We start from the raw sequence: 7,500 nt of genomic DNA, 5'->3' as shown, positions 1-7,500 counted from the left end.
TAAGTGCATAATATACAGTAAAAGTAATTTAAAAAAAAATAACAACATTAAAAGCTCATTCTGATTCAGTAGCAAAAAATAATAATTCTGATTTGGTAGCTCATTTAGATTGATTACACTGGAGTTTTAACAGATTTGACAAATTATTTATTTACAATTTTTTTTTTTTTGATTGAGGAGGTATGGAAACCTGCCAAAATTAAATAAAAATTAAAAAACAATAAATTAAAAAATAATTTAATTGAAAACAAATGAATTAATTAATAAATATAATAACAGTAAGAAGAAAATAAAGGTATAAATTACTTGATACTTTTTTTTTATTAAATGTATAGTCCTAACTTTATTTTTGTATTTTTCCTTTATTATTTTCTGTATTTATACTTAACTTTATTTTTATTCTTTTTAACTATTTGTGTTGTTTCATTTAATGTTTTATTTATTTTATACGGTCCTTTATATTTATTTATTTCCATCTGTATATGTTTTCCTATTTAAATATTGGCACATTTATTTTTTTATTTAAAATTTTGCAGGTTGAGCCTCCGTTCTGCTGATTTATTTATTTATTTACTTATTTATTAAACTAAAATCTTAAGCTGTTATCTGTCAGTCGGATGATGTGAAGGAGTTTTAGCGGGAAGATTGACATTTAAATCGAGTTTGGTTTCTGGAGGGCGTGACGCCGAGAGTGAGAGTGAGTGAGAGAGAGAGAGAGAGAGCTGTGAGCCACGCCCCTGTGTGCCGATCTGACTGCTGATTGGCTGAGCGCAGTGTCACGTCATCAGCCCATGCTCGGCGGATCGCTCTCAGATGAAGCAGCGCTGTGTTCGTGAGGATCAGACTCGAGATGAAGAGCAAAGCCAAACTCACCCATCCTGGAAAAGCCATCCTGGCAGGTCAGTTTCTACACATAACTAACACACGAACACCAAAACCTCACAGAGAACCAGGAAGTGACGGTTTCACGTCACATCTGAGGTGAATTTTAATCATTTCTGAACTCTGAATGTCTGTTGCATCCGAACTTGTGAAAGAAGCTTCAGAAAAGGAGAGAAAACACTGACAATTAGATTTTTGTTGGTTTTTGCAGTGAAATATTTGTGATTTATTATATTCAGAAAACTCCTGGATTCTTTTTCAGCCCTTTACGTTCACTAGATCATTAGATAATAACTAGTTAACTACCAAACAAGTTACTTTACTGTAAATACTGTTGTTTACTATCTATCTATCTATCTATCTATCTATCTATCTATCTATCTATCTATCTATCTATCTGTCTATCTAAATAATCTAATGATTTATTAGTTTATTAGTATATATATATATCATTTGGTGATTCAATAGTATTCACAGGTACAATGTATGTACAGTATATATATATATAGTATATAAATTATATATATATATATATATATATATATATATATATATATATAATACATTTGAAACAGTGTTGACTCTGACTGTATGAGCAATGCTCAAAGTTGTCTATACTATATTAGAACGATATTACTTCGCAGAATAATTGTTTATTCTTCAGAATTATTAATCATATTTATAAATCTAGGCCTTTCTATGTATTGCACATCTGTGCTTTTATCACAATACTCATGCTGCTGCTTTATGAAAGCAATAAGCAAATCAAGGCCTTGCACCGCTGCATAAACGCAGAGTAATGATACTCTTAAGAGCAGTAATAAAGTAGGTTTGGTATTACAGTCTCTCTCTCACCGGTCTCACCGCTCTGCTGTTCTCTGGGTAACTGGTGAACTAACTACCATCTCATCCGAAACCAAATGACTGTGATATTTTTCTCTGTATAAGCTTGTGCTGCTCCACCCGTCTGTAATTACACAAACCAGCCTTCAGATGGAAGAGCCACGTCTTATTTACGGCAGAGAATGACAGGCTGCGCTGGAGTTGAGCCCAGACTAAACTATCATTTTGTCTTTATTTTGCACAGTAATTGCTATTGTCATAATATGAGGAATATACAATGTGTGTGTATGTGTGTGTGTATATATATATATATATATATATATATATATATATATATATATATATATATATGTATATATATATATAAAATGGTATAATTAAATTAAAAAACTATTAGAAATAAATAAATGTTATATATCTTTAAATTTATATTTAAGTAAAAAAAAAAAAAAAAAAATGAAAGAATAATATTAATTTTTTTTAGATAATTAAGAATATTAACAATAATTTTATTTTTTTTTAAATTAAATTAAAATTTATTAATTAAATCTTTTGTTTTACTTATTTATATATGTATTTATACTCATGTATTAAAAACACACATATATTGCCTATATATATATATATATATATATATATATATATATATATATATATATATATATTATATATATACTATATATATCATGAGGGCCAAATAACTTAAAATTAAATCATAAAATAAATGTTGAAATATGTAAATAAATTGTTAAATACATATTTAAATATTCATTCATTCATTCATTCATTTGTTCATCCATTTTTTATTTAATTTAAATATGTATTTACTTATGCATTTAATTATTAAATGATGTATTTAACGATTTATTTATATTTCAACATTTATTAAATTATTATTTATACATACATATATATATATATATATATATATATATATATATATATGTAGTGCTTTCAAACAGTTAAAACTGGTGAAAACTGCTTTTTCTGTTTGTATGATGCATTTGTACTCTTCATTCACACTAAGATTAAAAAGCTGTTTTGTTTGGGCCGGTTCTGGAAGTTCAGGTTTAGTCCTGCACGGAGTGTTTGTGTGGTTTCCTCGAGCGCTGTGCTTTCAGCTGCTGGACTCTGTATTGTTTTGTGTGGTAGAGCAGCTCTGGTTTACTGTCACACAAACCCATCAGTGACCTGGAAACATTTCACACGCTACACACACGGCATTCCAGAGCAGTTCTCCATAGTCCCATGTGTAGTGAGATTACAGCCGTCTGACAGGAGGACGTGTTCACATGTGGGATCTCCTGTCATGGTGCTTTCTAGAGGAACATTCAGGGCGGTGTGATGGAGCTTAAACTCTGTGACATGCTGTCGATCAGCACAGAAATTCATTTTACTCTTCACATTACATGTACATTTATGCATTTAGCAGAAACTTTTATCTAGAGGAACAATCACTTGTTCTTCTTCTGCCAGTTTGTCATATTTACAGTAATGCACTTTGTACGTTGCATCAGGATAAATATTTAAAATATATAACAATAACACTGAAACGTTCAGTCTATTCAGCAACCTTTGATTCATTCCAGTGAGTCAGTTCAAATTGTCAAGCGAATCAAACAGTGATTCAACAATTCATTTGCATGGTTCATTTTTGCACTCGTTTTGTTCTTTTTTTCTGTATTTTTTGTTTTCAATTTTCTGTATTTTTCATATTGAGCAAAAGATTTGAACTGTTTTAGTTCTAGGTTTTCAGTTCACTTGGATAGGATGACAAAAATATTGAAACACTGTAAATATTTATGTCCAAATATTGTGTGCATTATATTAAAAAGATCACTAGTGGAATTTCCATAATATATATATATATATATATATATATATATATATATATATATATATTATATATATATATATATATATAAACAAATTTGTTACTTTAAATTAAAATAATTTGTTTTTTTTTAATTATTTTTTTAATTATAAAAAAGTAAACCGAAAGAAAATATATTTTATAAATAATATAAAATATTTATATAAATATTTATAAATGATGAAATAATAATATAAATTGAAAATAGTTGTAAATAAAATATATAAATACAAACTTATTTCAACATTTCAAATTTTCCTTCAACTTGAAATGACTAAAACTAATAAAAAAAAATATAAAAACTTTATAGGCATAAATCAAAAGAATATAATAATAATAATAATAATAATAATAATAATAATTAACTAAAATTAAAGCAAAAAAAAAAAAAATAGCATATATCAGTTATAGTAAAATAACACTTGAATTGCTTCTGTTTTATTTTTGCAATATTTTTTAAATGTGCTCTCAGACGTTTGAACCCTGCTGTATATTGAAGTCTGTCAGAAGGGTCAGATATATTGAGATATATTGTACAGATATTTCATGCAGCCGTGTTACAGTGATGGGTCGGTGGCCTGCGGGCGCTTCTGTCTACTGGAGAGGCGTCAGATCGCTGCTCTTTTGTTTTCTTCATCACTCAAGCCCTGTGTAAGAGTGTGTGTGTGTGTGTGTGTGTGTTAAGCTCAGCGAGTGCTCGTTTCCTCTCCGAGGCCGAGGGTTCGTCTCCGCATCATTCACAATCACTTCTTCTTCCGTCTGTCTCTGTTTCCCGTCTGTCCTGCTGATTTCGTCTGTCTCTGCACCTGAGAGTCGCTCACGAAGACTCGAGGCCCTCGAGTAGATCAAACATCATGTATTAATAGAGCCGTGATGTCGTCGTTTGCTTCCTCAAGAAACATGAAAGGAATTATTCATCTGTCGTCTGCCTTTAATGTAACGCCAGAAACACATTCACCACAATCTCATTAACACAGTAATAATTACTAAAAGTGAACATTCTGTCACTATCTGTATCACTTTATTTCTTCTGTGGATGCAAAAGCTTGGGGTCAGATTTAAAAAAAAAGAAATTAATATTTTTATTCATTATGGGTGATGATCAATTGATTGAAAAGGTTAATTTTAAAAACAAAGTGCTGTTCTTTTGAACTTTCTATTCATCAAAGAATCCTGAAAAATAAAATGGATCAGTTTCCACAAAATAAATAAATAAATAAATATTGGGCATATAATAATCAGAAATGTTTCTTGAGCAGCAAATCAGTATATTAGAATGATTTCTGAAGATCATGTGACACTGAAGACTGGAGTAATGATGCTGAAAATACAGCTGCACATCACAGAAATAAATTACATCTTAAAAGATATTCACATAGAAAACAGATACTTGAAATTTTAATAATATTTCACAATACTTCTATTTTTGCTGGATTTTTAGTCAAATAAATGAAGCCTTGGTGCGTATAAAAGGCTATCCACAAAATAAAAAATAAAAATACTGACTGTAATGGTATTGTGAATGAAAGTAATGAAGTGTAAATGGTAGTGTATGTTGATGTTTAGACGGATATTCAGAATATCCTCTTTTCCATATAATGGTAAGCTCCAGAAAGCAAACATAAAAATGTTAAAAAAAAAAAAAAATAGTCCATATATTAGTGAATAAGCCATCATATAACTATAACTAAGTGCACAAGTTTTATGGACTATTTTTATGATATTTTCTCTGTTTTTTTTTGTTTCTTTTTTTATCTCAACAGCATCCTTTCTATTCACTTTTATTGTATTGAAAAGAGCAGCATGGACTTCTTCAGAGCATCTTCTGTTGTTCTGTAGGTTTTGTATCGATGCGTGAAGGAGTACATGATGAAACTTTAGTGCAAACTAACATTTTTAACCAAACATCAGGAGATTTTAACAATTATTGTAGATTGTAGGTCCTGTGTGAATGCTAAGAGCTTGTGTTTTATTGATGTGGTGTGTTTGGTTAAAGTTTGTGTGTGTGTGTGTGTGTGTGTGTGTGTGTGTGTTTTGACTGATATCTCAATGCAGCAGTTATTACAGAAACACACTCAGAGCGCTGACTGATTTCTGCGCTCGTGTAAATCAGTCGTGTTCACTGGCAGGCCTCAGATGTGCCGTCTGTGGTCATTTCCTTCCATTCGCTCTGTTTCTGTTTCCACACGCAGACGTGAGCGCGTCAGAGAGCTTGTAACGGCCTTTGGCTTGATTTATGATGCTTCTGGGTGAAGAAACCAGCAGTAGCTCATGGGGTTATTGATTAGCTGCTTTACCAGCTCTCTCTGTGTGTGTGTGTGTGAGTGTGTGTGTGTGTGTGTGAGAGAGAAAGAGAGAGAGAGGGATTTTAAAACACCCTCATTTCAAACAAGTCTCAGTGTGTAAGAAAAAAAATTATTAGTAACAATTTATAACAAGGTTGCATTAGTCATAGTTAGTTAATGCATGAACTAACATTAAATAACAATTAGTTAATCTTTGTTAAAGGAACATGTACTCATCCTCAGGCCATCTAAGATCAGGATGAGTTTGTTTCTTCATCAGGTTTGTAGAAATGTAGCATTGCATCAGTGTCTCAGCAATGGATGCTCTGCAGTGAATGGGTGCCGTCAGAATGAGAGTCCAAACAGCTGATAAAAATTTGCTAAGATTAATAAATGTATTAGAGGTTTTTTTTAATTGTTAGTTCTAATGTCAACAAATGGAACCTTGTAGTGAAGTGCAACAGCAAAAAAACATTGATCTAAAGCAAGAAAATGGAAAGGAAAATAGAAAAGGGACAGCGAGTGAGATGGATGCAGGGTTTTGCTCTCAGTCTTGTTGTGTAGCTCATATATTTCAGTTTGTGCCAGTGAGACTGATAAACGGTGTGTGTGTGAGTCAGGACGTGCTCCGTCAGATACACCGTAAACAATAACCAGATCCCTGTAACGTTAACTAGTCACAGCAGTCTGATTCAGATCGCTCTCACATGTCTGTTGTGTTTATCGTGTGATGTGAAGCTGCATCTGAGTGACCTGCGCTTTGTCCTGCTCAAGTGAGAGTGAAGTGAATCGGATCTGGAGGAGGTGTGTGTGTGTGTGTGTGTGTGTGTGTGTGTGTGTGTCGTGCAGCGGGTCAGGGATGGGCTAATGGTCTCTCCAAACGTCCCCACGGGCAGAAGAGCTCTTACAATTAGAGAGATGAGAGAGGATCGTCGCTCTTATTTCATCTGACGTTTCTGTATGAACTGATCGTGGCTGTAAAAAATCATCTTTAAAAACACAGATTATTTTAAGTATCCATATACTGTAATAATACCCAGTGTATCAAACATTCATTTCTCATTTAAAAAATATAATTATATCCGTTATATATCATAAAACCTTTTTATTCTAAAATATATTAATACTTTTATTCATCAAGGATGCATTACATTGATAGCAGTAAACAGTAAAGACATTTATAATGTTACAAATGTTTTATATTTTAACTAAATTCTGTTCAGAATCCTGTAAAACATCTTTTTTTTTTTTTTTTTTTTTTTTTTTTACATTGATAATAATCAGAAATGTTTCTTGAGCAGCAAATCAGCATATTAGAATGATTTCTGAAGATCATGTGACACTGAAGATGCTGAAAATTCGGCTTTGATCACAGAAATAAATTACATTTTAACAGATCTTCACATAGAAAATAGTTGTTTTAAATTGTAATAATATTTTACTGTTTTTACTGCATTTTTGATCAAATAAATGCAGCCTTGGTGAGCAGAAGACACATGATAACATTTAAAAAAATTTGACCGACTGATCTTTTTTGCAGTCATATTATCTACAATTTTATATAAATGATCTGAAATATTTTCTACATAAATCATACCTAAATGATTGACTTGAACC

At 31.2% G+C, this 7,500-nt stretch overlaps 1 pseudogene; it reads left to right on the top strand.

The window, feature by feature from the left end:
* The first annotated feature begins 850 nt into the window (after nt 1-850).
* Nucleotides 851-7,500, top strand: part of LOC109067069 — a 22,382-nt pseudogene continuing 15,732 nt past the window's right edge.

The sequence above is a fragment of the Cyprinus carpio genome, chromosome B8 (genome assembly GCF_018340385.1).
Source record: "Cyprinus carpio isolate SPL01 chromosome B8, ASM1834038v1, whole genome shotgun sequence".
In the NCBI taxonomy this organism is placed as follows: Eukaryota; Metazoa; Chordata; class Actinopteri; order Cypriniformes; family Cyprinidae; genus Cyprinus; species Cyprinus carpio.
The sequence above is the reverse complement of the archived record's forward strand: the minus strand, read 5'-3'. Positions and strand labels throughout refer to the sequence as shown.